Genomic DNA, 14,793 nt, shown 5'->3' with positions numbered 1-14,793 from the left:
GACAGGGATTAGACATGAAGGGAAGATGTGAGATAGATCTTTGTTGCAATTAAACTCTTTTGTATCTTGACTGCTGTGGTGGTCACCTGAATCTACACACTCTGATAAAACTGCATGGAATAAATACACACACACACACACACACACACAAATGCATATAAAATCTAAATAAGGCAGATCATCTGTACCATTGTTAATTTTCTGGTCAGGATACTGTACAACAATTAATGAAAGATGTTACCATTGGGAGAAACTGAGGGAAAAGTAGATGGGATTTCTGGTAACTGCATGTGAATCTCAACCATCTCAAAACATCAAGTTTTTAAAAAGGCAAGCCAAATGACAGTTGGTGTGCATATGATTAAAAAGGAAAGGCTATGAAGCACCTGAGGTCAAGCTGGCCTCATTAGCTGGAAGCAGCATGAGAAGAATGTCCAGAAAAATCTGCCCCGTGGAGTAGAGTAGGGAGTCACCCAATCTGGAAGTCCCTAGATTTATACTTACATATTGCTGACTTGAGACCTGGTCCATGGGGTGGTAATTCTTTTTCCTGTCCTGGCAAGGGGGAATGGAGAAGGGTACTGGGAAAGAGCAGGAGATGCTGCTTCCCACAGAGCCCAGTGGCGGAGGCCGCCTTCTCCTTCCCTGGGTGGGTAGATCTTTCTACCTGACACAGGGTTTCCAGTCCCCATCTCCTCACCCAGCTCCTCCATCTCTGGGGCCCCACATAGCCCATCCATAGATGTCAGCCTGCACTAGAAGGACAGCCTGGACAATTAGCCCCATGTGGTTCTCTCTGCTCTGCATCATGCACCCTAAAAGAAAGCAGGTATCTACCACCGATATGAAATCTGGCGCGTCCCTTAGCCAGGCAAGCACACATACACAGAACCTCAAAGAATGTGCTGTTAGCTATTCCATTCAGGCTCTGCCATATAATCCAACCAAGGCTACAAGGAGGCTTCTCTCTACCTTTCAGCCTTGGGAGGTGCCAGACTAAAGGAACAGGAACAAGAGCAGCAGAGAGAAGGACAGAAAAGAGCAACCGCAACGTGAATCACCAGAAGGTGCTTCAGAGCCAGGGAATGGGTTGGTTGAACAGCGAGTGTCAAGATTCCTTAGGAAATTAAAGCCATGGATCAAAAGTCAACTTTTTTTTCATCAAGCAAGTTAATCAGAGTTATGAACAGTGTAAGTATACTGAGGATTGTGACTATGGACAGATTGTTTTTTAATGTTCCAGAACTTTCATTTTCTCAAAGATTTTTGTTTTGATTTTGATGTGACAGCGAAACTATCTATATGATGGGACCACGCTCAGATCTGAGTTGTGAACAGACCTCTCCTGACCACCAGAAGGATAGAGGGACCGTCCCCATAAACAAGTGCTTCAGGAATGGATGGGAAGGAGACAAACATCACCAGCCACACTCCCTTGAAGGGGCTGGCTGGAACTCAACTCCTTTGTTGGTGGTCTGTGATATGCTCTTTCATTAGACCTGTGGCAGGACAGGCAAAGCTCCCCTCTGAAACTTGAAATAGAAACTCACAACAAATCTAGTTTTGGAGACCTTAATCGGCTTTGTGATTCTAGAATTGGGCAGCAGTACAGAGCAAAAAACGGTTCAGAATGCTCCGTCCTACCAAATGGGCAAGTTGTCTTTCCAGGCTGAGAAAAGGAAGTGACATACAGAAAACCAAAGTGAGGTACAGAGACAGCCCTATTGGCTACAGCTCTCGTCTGTCTTATTTGAATATGTTTGAACAGTTGGTCACTTGTGATGATGACCTGAGACACATTTACCTGTTATCAGAAGAGGTCACAGTTTACCCATCAGGCTAAGTGACAATTCACCATGTACAGAGAAACCTTTGGACCAAACTTAAAAAATAGGTAAGGTGGCTGCTGTCGACCAAACTTACTCAGTTTAACAAGACCCTCACTTCAACCTTGGAATGCACAAAGACAAGTTAATGCTTCTTGGCTATTCTCTTTGGGTTGGGCTATTTATGATCAGAGTCTAAGGTGTTTCACCCTAGTTGTGCCTGGAATCCAGAGAACCTTGTGCTTCCCGATGTTCCTGGTAATGATTGGTGTGTGGTCAGTGTCACCCCACAGAGCCCACATGGGGGTCACAGGATCAGGCTCATCATAACAGAAAATATGCCAGGCAGAAAAAGATACCCCCGGGTTGAGGTTTTTTTAAATGACTGATGACCTGTAAAACACTGATTAAACCAAATTAGAAAATAGAAAAACTGCATTCTGAATTTCGCATGAAAACATTTTTGTTTAAATCAACGAAGGTGGCAGGAGAAAAAAAAAATTGCTTGTGTTTCATTCTCAGAAACTTATCTATATTAGTTCCAGATCTGAATGCTTTTCTCTTATCACTTCCACTACTGGGAAGATAGCAAAGCAATTTAGGGCCTGGTAGAGGAAGTACATTTGACCTTGGGGTAATTTTTTTTTTTTTTTTTGCCAAGAGATATGGAGGCCTCCCTGCCTTGCTATCTAGTCAACAGTAACATCAAGATGTAAGAGCATCCAGTCTCAGGACAACCAAAGGGACAAGACTTTGGGTCACCCTGTGGGCTGAGCCTGGGCCAACACAGTGTGCGAGAAAGTGAACTGGGTCACAAAATTCTGAACTGAAGTCTAAGCAAGGAGTAGGCAGCTTCACAGACCAGTCCCTGAGGCAAAATCGGATGGGTCTCAGCTGTCGAATTAAGGTATTGAGATAGGAAATAACAGTCAGGGACTGGGACACTATTTGCAGCCCACTTGGGGTGCCTAAAACACAGTCCTTGAACTATGCCTAGTCATCTAAGAGCCACATACCTATACTGCACCCCCAGCCATTTCTGGAAATCCAAAACACCTTTAATCTCCTGGTTACTCTTTTCCCACACTGAGTCGCACATTCAGAGAGAGCCAGTTGTGGATCCTGGAAACTGCCCATTGTCTTCAGGTAGGAGTGATATTGAGGGCTCTGACCCTTCTATTCGCAAAGGCCATCTGAGAGCGATGGAATGGAAGTTCCCGGAGTTCTGCTTCTCCTGAAGAGCTGGTTTATTTTTGTCTTAATGATCACTGTGGATGGTGTTACCCAATTTGTTCTGATTACCAAGAAGCTCAGTGTCCACCCTGAAGCCACCAGAGCAAGGGATCCTACCATGTGCATTGTGAATACCCACGTCCCCCTGGGTGACTTCTGATTTCCCCACATCAGGATTTCTTCGCTGGGACAACATCTTTTTCAAAGTTCTGGGTTACTCTCCTCATCTCTGCCACCTTAAATAGTCTTTGTGGTGAGGGGGGTGCGTGCTAGAGAAAAAATAAACAACTGAGCGAACAAGTCAAATGAGCAGTTGGCATAAACAATGTGTTTTAAAATACTTTCATCCAACTTTTTGTTATCTTGCTTTGCCTGTCTTTAAATGGCTATGTTTACAAACTAACATCTGCTGTGTTGAGTGAAGAATGTGTTTTTAAATGACCCCTGATATTTTTAACTTCTGATGGATTTATTACCACTAGTGAACTTCTTCCAAATGATGCACTTTTAAGAGCTTCTACTGAGCCCGGCAAGAGCATTCTGGGAGCATTTCCCAAGACCGAACAGACTTCTAGGTAGTTCTGGGGACACCGGCAACCGGCAACCGGGCAGATGAAAGTCACACAGTGGAGAGGCAGAAGCCAGAGGTCTGAGGAATGGGTGCCGTGTCTGTCCCTCCTCACTGTCTCCTTCCCCTGGTCATAGGAATGGCCTCCTCCTCCTCTGGACCTCAGTCTTCTCAGAGAAACAAGAACAGGGGCTCGGGAACTCAGTGGTTGGGTCTGGGGAGGAGAGGAAGGCAGGAGGAGTTCTGAACTCTCCTTGAGACAGCTGGGAGTGTGGGGAGAGGGCAGGGAAGGGCAGTCCTTCCTGCTCCTCCAGCTCTGTCTGAGGCTGGCTCCTCGGCCTCACTCCTGCCTCTGGAGCATGGGAAGGTCCAAGGTGAGGGCAGGACAGGAAAGCAGAGAGCCTGTTGGACCAACAGTGAGTACATGAGAGGATGCAGGTGAAGGGCACCACATTTTTTAAAGATCAGGCAATATCTATCCCTTTCATGCATTAGTCTACTTTTTCTTTCTTACTTCTCTCTCTTGCTTGTGTCATTTTTAAAGCCAGATATCTTTTTAAATTGTTTTATGAGGGAGAATACACATAACACAAAACTTACCATTTTAGTTGTGCAGCTCAGTGGTTTTAAACGTGACCACAGTGTTGTGCATACATCCTTCTTCCAAACCTTTATCATCTCGCAAAGCTCAATTCTTTACCCACTAAACAGCTCTCCATTCCCTACCATTCCCAGCCCTTGCCAATCACCGTTCTGCTTTCTTTCCTTTTTTAAAATTTCTTGTTGTTGTTACTGTAGTTTTGTATTATTTGGTCAGGGATTGAACCCAGAGGTACTTTGCCACTGTACCACTAAACTACATCCCCAACCCTTTTTTTTTAATTTTTTATTTTGAGACAGTATCTCACTAAGTTGCTGAGGCTGGCCTTGAACTTGTGATCCTCCTGCGTCAGCCTCCAAGTTGTTAGGATTTCAGGTGTGCACCACCACACCTGGGACTGTTCTGTTTTTTTGGGTTTTTTTCTCTATGAATTTGACTACTCCGGGTGCCTCATGTAAGTGGAATCACAAAGTATTTGTCCTTTTGCGACTGGCTTATTTCACTTAGCTTAGTGTCTTCAAAGTTCATCTATGTTGTAGTTCATGCCAGAATTCCCTTCCCTTTGGGGGTTAATATTCCATTGTATGTACATGACACATTTTGTTTGTCTGTTCATCTGTTGATGGACATTTGGTTGTTCCCATCTTTGGGCTACTGTGAATAATGCTGCTTATGACAATGGTATATAAATATCTGTTTGAAGTCTCGCTTTCAATTTGTTGGCATATACTGTGGAATTGCCAGAATACAGACACATATTTTTATGGTGTTTTTATTAATGAAAATTTCTTACATCCACAAAAAGTAGAGAGGCCCCATGTACCTGATACTGACCATGGCCAATCTTGTTATATCCATTTTTACTTCATCTATCAGTGAAGTACCTTAAAACCCACTATAAACACCATATGACTTCATCCATATGAATTCCAGGATCTACTTCTAGAAAAAAATAATCTAGATATTTCTTAGGGAGTAATGTACATTGTGAGTATCCAATTATCAAACACCAATATAAATCAATATTCATTGAATGACCAATAATTATTGTTTGGAATTTTATTCAAAGTGTCAACTTTTCAAAGAACTGATTTAAGAGATGATTCAACAAGGAACCCTCATGTGCCCTCATCTGATTTCAATGGCCACTGATAACAAAATGATACTCTCTTTAAAAATGGAGCCCTCAGAATTGAAAGCGGAAGTGTTTGCCTGCAATCCCAGCAACTCAGAAGGCTAAGGCAGGAGGATTACAAGTTGGAGGCCAGCCTCTCTCTGCAATGTAGAAAGGCCTTAAGCCACTCAGTGTCACCCTGTCTCAAAATTAAAGTTAGTGCTTGGAGTATATAGCTCAGTGATTAAGTGCCCCTGGACTCAATCCCCAGTAAATAATAATAACAGAGCCCGTAGATTGCTCAAATGAAATTCTGACACTTTGTTCCTCTGGAGGAGAACACAGGAAGTAGAAAGGAAGCAAGGACAGGGAGAAATCTTTCAGTTCTGGAAAGGTGTGTTACTCATCACCCAAAGCACACGTTTTCAAATGACTGACTCCTTGCCGTAAATGCTCATAACGATCCGTCTGAGTTTGCAGCCGCGGATGTGATTTGCGGTTTCTCTGTGCTCCTTGTCTTTCCTCTCTGGCCTGAGTGACTTTCAGCTTTCCCAGCCCAGATGGTTATTCTCAGAAAGAACAAGCTGACCTTACCATAAAGGCAGTGGCTCAGGCATGATTTCTTCTTTTATCAGAAGCACAGAAAATGTAGAAGCAGGAATAGACGTGGTACAAATGTCCCTCTTTTTATTTAATAAGGAATTGGGATGGTTTTAGAAACAGATGCATTTCCCTATTGTTTTTGCAAATGATTTCATCATCTTGGCTCAAAACAAATCACCACCAAAATTTAAAGGTTTAAAACAACTATGAATATAAAGCTCAAAAAAAAAAAATCAAGGTGAAAGAGCTTTCCCTATCTGATATCAGACTGTATCATCTGTCATTGACTCTAAGCTTTTTTATTGTCTTTGAGCCAGGCTGTGTCTAACAATCCATGACAGTGTGTACCTTGCTCTTGCAGCAGCTGTGCATATTTGTTGCTGCCTCTACAAAACTGGCCTTGGGGGCTGGGGATATAGCTCAGTTGGTAGAGTGCTTGCCTTGCTTGCACAAGGGCCTAGGTTAAGTTCCCAGCACCACGAAAAAATAACACCTGACCTTGGCTCTTGGCTGTGGATGTCCACACTATGACCACTGCACCTGAGTTTGTGCATTGTTGTAAGCCTGTGCTGAGTGATCTGCCAAAAGATGGCACTATTTAAAAAAAAAAAAAAGACATGTACAAAAGAGAGAAAGAGAGAGAGAGATTGTACTATAATTGACATGGGAATGAGAAGTTAATGTCTCTCTAGAAAGGTGTTGAAAACAGATTGCTTGGGTAGAGAATTGATATTAGTGAAATGAATTTTTATTTTTGGAGAAATGGCCTGGATCAGATGTGTGTTTTGTGAAAAGCAGAGCTGTGCTTTGTGAAACCTAAGAAATGGTGAGATGACACTGTTAGGTTTTGTAACTGAGATGCATGCCCAAGAATTGCTCATATACCCAGAAACTTCTCAAAAAGCCAGGTGTGGTGACACACACCTATAATCCCAGCAGCTTGGGAGGCTAAGACAGGAGGATGGTGAGGTGCTAAGCAACTCAGTGAGACCCTATCTCTAAACAAAAATACAAAATAGAGATGGGGATGTGGCTCAGTGGTTAAGTGCCCCTGAGTTCAATCCCCAGTACCCCCTCCAAGAAAGAAACTTCTCAAAATGGGTGTCAGAAGCTAACCCCTTAACCCCTGCAAAAATAAAATAATAATAATCAATAGTTAAGTACTCCTTTACAAAATTTTATTTCTCCAATTCACCTGATGGCTGCAAGTAACAGGAAAAAAAAAAACACATTAGCCCAACAAGCTATATGTTTATTCCTCTGAGACATAAAAGAATTCTAGAGGAAACCTATACTAGATTCCTGGATACCTTCAAAAAGTTATCATGGATATAGGTATGTTTTATCTTGCCAACCAACCTCTGAACATGACTCCTACCTCATGGTATAATACAGCTGCTTCAGATCCAGACATCATGTCCATATTCCAGCTACCTTACTGGAAAAAGATAAGAAGGACCAAAGGGTAGGTGCCAAATTCTTAAAGGACCAAAGGGTAAGTGCCAGTCAAATTTCGCAGAAGTTGCCATACAACCTCTACTCTATTTCATTGATGTACATATTCACAGAGATGCTCCTAGTTACAAAGAATGCTAGTAAATGTCATCTGTATTTAGGAGTCATATACTCAACTAAAAATCAGAGGTCCCATAATCAGAGAAAAAGCAAATAAATGGATTTGGAAAACTGGCAGTCTTAACCACATCAAATTTATTGGTATGAAACTACCTATAGCATTCTCTTTTTAAAATCTCAATTGCATAAATAATTATTTTCACTGCTTTGGTCCCAGTATTTGTGTGTCCTCTATTTTTTTTTCTTGATCAATCAGGCTAATAATTAGTTTCATGGTTTTTGCCAAACTACTACCTTATCGATATTTTCTATTGATTCGTTTTCTAATTTTTAAATTTCTTTTTTTCCCTTTATTATTTGCTTCCTTCAAGTTACTCTGATGTTCTTTTTCTAATTCCTTAGATTCTATATGTAATCTAAGAATACATACAAAACTATATGTAAGATTCTTCTTAGATTCCATATGTAGCTCATTTACTTTTTTATTGTAGTAAAATTAAAATTTACCTTCTTAATTATTTTAAGTGTATATAGTTCAGGAATATTAAGCACATCCATCNAAATTTAGCAAGGCCCCATGTAAAAAAAGGAGGAGGAGGAGGAGGAGGAGGAGGAGGAGGAGGAGGAGGAGAAGAAAAGAAATACATTTTACTATTATGATACCATGAAATAATGGAAGATTATATGTTTGGTCTCTGCCCCTGATTCCTGCCACTGAGTTCCCAATCCCTTGGCACTCCCTGGGTGACAGGAGCATCTTTTGTTCTAATGAAGTGACTCTTGTGGAGCTCCTGATGGGAGCTGGTCACCAGAAGGACAAGCCAGGACTAGAGGCTTGGAGCTTTCTGCCTCTCTCCTCATCCTCCAAGGAGGGGAGGGAGAATGAAGGCTGAGTTAACGTGCAACCATGCCCATGTCACCAGGCCTTCCTAAGGATCCTGAATGGTACTGGAGGAACCTCCAGATTGTGGAACACACGGAGATTCCCAGAGGGTGGCACACCTGAGAAGGCATTGAGGCTCCTCCCATATGACTACTCACCTGCATCCTGTGTATTATCCTTTATAATAAGTGAGTAAACATAAGTGGTATTTCTCTGAGATCTGAAAGCTGCTCTAATTAATTAACTGAACCTAATACGGTGGTGGGGGGGGGGCATGTCATGGTAACCCTCATGTTTAGCTAGTTGGTCAGAGTCTGGGACTTGGCATATGAAGTGGAAGCAATCTTGTAGCACTGAATGGGAACTGAATTGCAGGACACGCATTGGTATCCAATAGAGAACTGATTGTTAGGGAAGAGAAATCACCGCATGTTTTGGTGAGCAGCAGTGAAGCATTCTGTACTGTGTGTTATATTAACAGTAGGAATAGGAAAAACAGTTTGATTTTTCCTCTCAAACAATTCCATATGCTGCTTTCAAGGAAATAAGGTTATAGATACTGCTTTCATAGTCATTTAATTCTAAATATTATGGAATTTCCAATGATTGCCTCTTAAACTCATACATTTTCAAGAGATTATTTTTAAAGCTTGTAATAATACATATGTGGTTTAAAAATATATATTCCTAATTAATTTCAGCATGATTAGTAAAATGTTGCCTGATCTTAAATCTCGGTTCTTAGAAATGTGTGGAGACTTCTTTGAAAATATAATTGAGGCAATCTTTTGTAAATATCCTGTTATCTCAAAAGAATGTCTAAATCAAGTTCACTTATTAAATTTAATTGCTCAATCTTGTAAAATTTTAACCTTTTTTGCTTTTTTGTTTGTTTGTTTGTTTAAATATATCTCTATTAGACATATGTCAGCCAGGGGGCTGGGGCTGTAACTCAGTGGCAGGGTGCCTGCCCAGCACATGTGAAGCACTGGGTTCGATCCTTAGCATCACATAAAAATAAGTAAATGAATAAACAAATAATAATTTTTTTAAAAAGAAATAAATATGTGAGCTAGGTGCGGTGGCTCACACCTATAATCCTAGTGACTCCTGAAGCTAAGGCAGGAGGATCACAAGTTTGAGGCTAATCGCAGCAATTTAGTGATGAATTGAGCAATTTATCGAGACCCTATCTCAAAATAGAAAGTGCTGGGGATGTGACTTAGTGGTTAAGACCCTCTGGGTTCAATCCCCAGTACAAGGGGGTGGGGAAGAAATATGTCAGTCTTGGCCTGTCTCCGGAGCACACATCTGTAATTCCACTGACTCAGAGGCTGAGCCAGGAAGATTGCAAATTTAAGGTCAGTCTGGGCAACTTAGTGAGAACTCATCTCAATAAAAGGAAGGGCTGGGGATGTTGTGGCTAAGGATATGTTAAGTATCCCTATGTTCAATCCGTGGTACCTAAGGGAAAAAAAGAAAGTGAAAAGACAACCTACAGAATGAGAGAAATATTTTTCAAATCACATATCTTTTTTCTTAAACTTTTTTGTAGTTGTAGATGGACAGAATGCCTTTATTTTAATTGTTTATTTATTTATTGTTTATGTGGTGCTTAGAATCGAACCCAGTGCCTCACGCATGCTAGGCAAGCACTCTACCACTGAACTATAGCCCCAGCCCCTCAAATCACATATCTTATGAAGGACTTCTATCTAGAATATATGAGAACTCTTACAACTCAATAATAAAAAGACAACCTAATTTTTAAAAGGGAAAAAGATCTGAATATTCATTTCTCCAAAGAGACACAAGTAGTCAACAAGCTCATGAAGATACTCAGCATCATTGTCACCAGGAAATGCAAATCAAAAACACAATGAGATGCCACCTCATACCTACTGGATGAGTATAATTTTTAAAAAGACAGATAATAAATAATAATAAGAAATAGTAAGACTGTGACTAACTTGGAACCTTCATGCATTGCTGGTAAGGATGTAAAATAGTGAAGCCACTTTGGAAAACAGTCTGGCAGTTCCTCAAATGAGTAAATACACAGAGAATTGGCCCATTACTTCTACTCATACATACATATTCAAAAGAAGTGAAACATACGTCCTCACAAAGAGTTAGCAGTGTCATTTATAATAGACAAAATATGGAACACCCCAAATGTCCACCAACTGATGAATGGGCTTTTAAAAAGTGATGTATCCATTCAGTGGAATATAATTCAGCCATAAAAAGAAATGAAAAACACTTTATTTTTATTATTTATTACATTTATTTATTTACTTACTTTATTGCAGTGCTGGGGATAGAACCCAGGGCCTCCTGGACACTGAATAGTCACTTAACCATTGAGCTACTTCAGTCCCCTGAAATATTGTGCAGGAACTGTGTGCTATGTTAACTACAACTCAATAGAGCTCTTTGAAAATCAACAGAGGCATTTTAACCATACACTAAGATGTAGATGTTCAATGCAAATGAAACTGTGAGGCTCGTATTAACACAGACAAACTTTATATATTATGTGATTAATTAAATATCATATTAAGTATTATATAATGAAAGAAGCCCACCAAGAAAGAACGCATGTTGTCTGGTTCTACTTACATGAAGTTTCTAAAAAAGGTAAAGCTGTAGAAACAATGAGCAGATCCGTGTTTTCTGTGGCTAAGAATGCCAGCAGGGATCACTGCACACAGCCACGAGGGAAATTTTGTGGTGCTGAGAGCTCTAAAACCAGGCTGTGGGACGACTGTACAGCTACTACTGGACTGAGGGTGAGTTGTATGATGTATAAATTATACATCAATAAAATCATTTAAGGAAGAAATAAAATGTTTTCTGATTTTTATGGTCAATAGCTATTATATCTACTGACATGTTCTTTCCAAGTCTGGGCTAATCATTTTATTTTGTTTGCATTTTTAGATTTACTTTACTTCCAGCTAGACACATCTTTTAATAATTCTTTTGGTGAAAGTCTGAGAGTATTAAACTTAGTTTTTGCATGTCTAAATGATCTTCATGTTGCTTTTACTTTTTTTGTTGGTTTGTTTGTTGAACAAAATATAAAAATTGTGAATTATTATGTAAAACATTTTGTCTTACCCCAACTCTTCAGGATCAAACTTGTAGATGTTCACTTCCAGAACAAAGCCCTACAAACTTGTAAGTTCAATATTGTTTTCATTTTGCATTTTGTTCCTTTTCTTTTCTGCCTTCAGCATATCTTTGCTCTTCCATGGGCTTCCTTAATGGGGCTCATTCTCAAATATGAATGGGTGCCAGGGTCACCAGATGTCAGAGGAAAGCCTCTAGCAAACAAGAGAGATCATGAAGCAAAAGGAAACAAGGAACTCAAAGGAAACAGAGACAATAAAGGAAACAGGAAATGTATAGCAAAACTAAACACTACTATCAATGTTGTCAGTGAGACACTAAACAACAGTACATCCATTAAATTTGAATAAGATTTTTTTAATTGAATAGTCAAAGAACAAGAATGAGATGTTGGGGGCTGGGGTTGTGGCTCAGTGGTAGAGCACGTGCCTAGCATGTATGAGGCACTGGGCTCAATTCTCAGCACCATATAAAAATAAATAAATAAAATATAGGTATTATGTCTATCTACAACTTAAAAAAAAAGAATGATATGTTTGAAATTAAATATGTAATAGTAGTAATAAAATTTTTTAAATATTTATTTTTTAGGGTTTTTTTAGGTGGACACAATATCTTTATTTTTTATCTTTATGTGGTGCTGAGGATCGAACCCAGCACCCTACACATGCCAGGCGAGCGGGCTACCGCATGAGCCACATCCCCAGCCCAGTAATAAAAATTTAATAGAAAATTTAGAAGATAACACTGAAAATATATCACAGAAAAAACTCAATGATGAAAGAGATAGAGAATAAGAAGGTATTAGAAAGATTAAAGAAAAAATTAGAAGATCAAATATTTTATATAAGCAGGAAGTAAGAAGGAAAAAAATGGAGAAAAAAGAAGGAAGAAAGTTGGCAAAGAATCTTTTTTTTTTAATTCTTAAGAGTTGAAGACAGATCGAAAGACCCACTGCCTGCCTAAGGGGAATGAACAAAAAAATTCCTCTCCAACACAGATCTCTGGGAAATGTTAAAATATGGGGCATAAAGAAAGTGTCAAAGAGCATCCCAGAATCCCAAATAAATAACTCAAGTGCTGTAGCGTGCGTGCATACACACACACACACACACACACACACACATAGGAATCAGAATGGCACACGTCTCCTAAGTGCCCTTGAGCACTGACTTTTCAACTTTATTCTAAGTTCAGCTACACTAAAAATGAAGTGTAAGGACAGAATATGATTATTCTGAGATCTGCAAAGTCTTTTAAAATGCATCTGCTTTGCATTCTTTTTCAGGAAGCTACTAGAAGATGGTATTCTCACAAAAGTAATTAAAAAATGGACAAATCACTAAGAATGAAAGACATGGGAGAATTAACAGGAGAGAGCAGAAAAAGGTAATCCAGGCGACACCCGCACCAGGCTAGGAAGCAGGCAGTCCAGGAACAGTAAAGGACTATGGGAGAGAGGTGGGGGAGCAAGACGGAGGGTGTTTGACTATGTGGGGCAGCAACAGATAGGCCCATAAGAGAATTAGGAAAACAGAGAACAAGTGAAATAAAAATGAAGTAAGAATTAACTATAGGGAGGAAATGAGTTATTAAAGTCAAAGGATAAACAATGTGAATGCTTCTTAAGTCAACAATAAAAATCACGTGTTCATAATGTAAACACGTGTTTAACTCAAAACTGTAATAAAGTTTTGACAAAATTATTAGTTACCTACCAAACATACATTCTACCTATCTTTTATAGTACTTGAATCCCAATTTTATTTAGGTAGACTGTACCATGTTCAAAATTCATGTTTCAGTTAAATAGAGCAAATGCTACCCAAAAAATGTAAGTATGTTGTATAGGATTAATGAGAAGGCTCCACATAAAGGCTAATTTTGCTGGAAGATGAGCTGCCTGTTCCCTTCCCTCCTGTTCCAGATGATAAGATCATTCACAAATATTCACTGGTCCTCCATAAGAGAAAATTATCATTCCCTATCCTATTGACTCATTGGCCATGTGACTCATTTTATATAATAAAATATAAGTAGAAATGACACAATGTCATTTCTAGACGAAATGACTGGATCAATTCAGACGAAGCATCAAGAGGTAGTGTGTGATTTACTTTACGTGTTTTGTGTATCTGCCCTGTGTCTGTCCACAATGCCCCAGACAGAAATTACACAATCAACCTGGGTTGTCAAGAAAGGTCAAAGAAAGAGAGCAGCAGCCAATAATGGGTATGTTATATGAGAGAGGAGAAAAGTAACTCTTGTTGTTAGCTAGAAATTGGGGGCTGTTCATTACTGCAGCACAAGCTAGTTTATCCTAGCTAATTCAGCACTTTTCTTCTTACTCCTTCAAGATGGAAGTCAGAGCCAAGAAGGATGAGAAAGCATCCTTTCAGATGCCTGAAGATCCACCATATCAGCCTACTTCCCAACTTCTTTTACATAAGAGAGAAGAAAAATTCTATTTAAAACAGTTATTTTGAGTTCTGCTATATGCAACAGAACCTTATCTTCACTGATAAAATAACTGCTGAGGAGATGGTAGGAGGGAATTTATATAGGAATGAGATTAAGAGAGATACATCCTCTGTAACAGTAAGTCATCAGATAGATAGTATCAAAAATAGTAGCATTGGCATACTACTTAGAATTTGGTGGTGAGGAGGGTATAAAAATCAGAAAAAAAAACAGCTAAATGAGTTTGAAAGAAATTGGGTCAGAACAGAACTGAGGAATAGCAACAGGTAAAGCAAGGGCTGCCTCATTTTCTTTTAGGTGGTTTATAAAATATTTTTTAACTAAAGAAATGTATTACTTTGACAACAATTGAAATTAAATTATTGGACTGAGGGTGCAGCTCAGTGATACAGAACTTGCCTAGAATGTACAAGGCCCTGGATCAAATTCCCAGAACCATAAAAGGAATAAAAAATAAATAAAAAATTAAAAAAAAATAAGAAGGAAAGAAAGATTGAAATTAAGCTCTTTAAAGGAATGGGGAACCAAACACAAAACGTTTTCTTTAGGAATGTACCTCCAGGAATCTCAGCATTCAACATCTCAGTGAGAAAGTCTGAGCCTGATGTAGTTATCTTGGGGTCAATCCTGATCACTTCTCCCCATGCTGTTTCGAGACAGAGGGACACACAGAATGACTATTCACTACTTAAGAAGGACCCACTTCCTGTTCTCAGAAGCTCAATGTCTCAAACCTGGAAGACTACCCCAACTTGGCTCTGCCTCACTACAATA

Source organism: Marmota marmota, unplaced genomic scaffold, assembly GCF_001458135.2.
Source record: "Marmota marmota marmota unplaced genomic scaffold, marMar, whole genome shotgun sequence".
Classification (NCBI taxonomy): Eukaryota; Metazoa; Chordata; class Mammalia; order Rodentia; family Sciuridae; genus Marmota; species Marmota marmota.
Note: the sequence above shows the minus strand (reverse complement) of the source record.